This window comes from Lepidochelys kempii, chromosome 6 (assembly GCF_965140285.1).
Source record: "Lepidochelys kempii isolate rLepKem1 chromosome 6, rLepKem1.hap1, whole genome shotgun sequence".
NCBI classification, from domain to species: domain Eukaryota; kingdom Metazoa; phylum Chordata; order Testudines; family Cheloniidae; genus Lepidochelys; species Lepidochelys kempii.
The window spans coordinates 62,087,788-62,089,090 of NC_136385.1; positions in this window are offsets into that span (position 1 = coordinate 62,087,788).

Sequence of the window (1,303 nt, forward strand, 5' to 3'; positions counted from 1 at the left end):
CTGTTCAGGACATTTAGAGCTCCAGTGAGTGGCCAGGTTGCTTAGGCAGTAACAAGCCAGAAGCGCGGCCTAGAGCAGGTTGTCCTCATTTCCTTTAGAGCTCTGAAAATTTTGACTATTTCCATGTGATAGCCTGAGAGCTTCTGCTTGCAACATTCTCTGCAGAAGGGCCAGTGACTAAAATCCCTGCAGCTTTCCTTACCTGTCCCTACATTACCAGCTAGACCTGTTGGAGCCATGAGGGAGGCTGTTTCAGTACAATGCTCTGTTTCCCCTGGAAAGTTGCCTTCCCATGACAGCTGCTTCCTATATCATCCAGCTGCTGTGAGCTCCAATCAAGCATTCACTCTCTTCTTTTCAGGCATCAGAGATGACCCCTAGCCCTAAAGTACTCAGAGGCGACAAGATACCAATTCCACCACAGTGTGGCTAGTTTACCTGGGGGTAGGAGCTACAAAACCTCTGATGTGGGAGCCTGGAAGAAGCAATGTACGCCCAGTAGTTCCCAAGAGTTTGTGTTAGGTGAAAATCAGGTTGGCATTTTTTAAGTTGAGGGCCTAGTGCATTGCAGGGCTTAGTGCCTGGGCCTTGGTGCTATTGCATCAGTGCTGGGTTTGGCTAAGAATGTAAACCACAGCAGGGATTCTGCTCAGTGTTCAGGAATGTGCAGTGGGTGACACTGAAGCATTAATCACGGAGCTGTGTCTTTTGGCTGGCAGCCCAAGCCTGGACTGAGTCTGCAGTTCCTGAGAAGCTGCACCCACAGGGGCAGCACAGGGCCTTGAAGAGCGATGATTAGCTGCTCCACTGCATGCTGTGGGAGGGAGGTTGTTAGCCACTCCACTACATTTGTCACTTTTGGAAATGCAGAAAGAATCCTATTTTCTAGCTCTATTTTTTCAGCTACTCTTGTGCATTTTCCCATTCATCTGTATTGATCTGATCTGCGTGGAGACAATAGAGATGAAATAAATGGTTTTGAGTGTGGGTTTGTTTTTCTTGGTATGGAAAGTATTTAAAACCATCCAATGCTCTCATCACCTGATAACCGCGTAGATGAGGGGGTTGACTCTTTCCAGGACTCCCCATCTTGCCCCTTCTGACCTGTCTTTGTTTGGGGAATAGAAGAAATTCCTCCATGAGCTTCTTGCTAAGCTTCTTGGCTCTTCTTACATTCACTGTTTGATGGGTTGCTGCAGGGCACCCCTGTCAGAGTGTGAGGAAAATTGGCTTGGCTTTAATTTTTAAGGAAGGTAAGTGATAATTGGGCCAGAAATGGAAACTCAGGTCACTTCTCTTAACT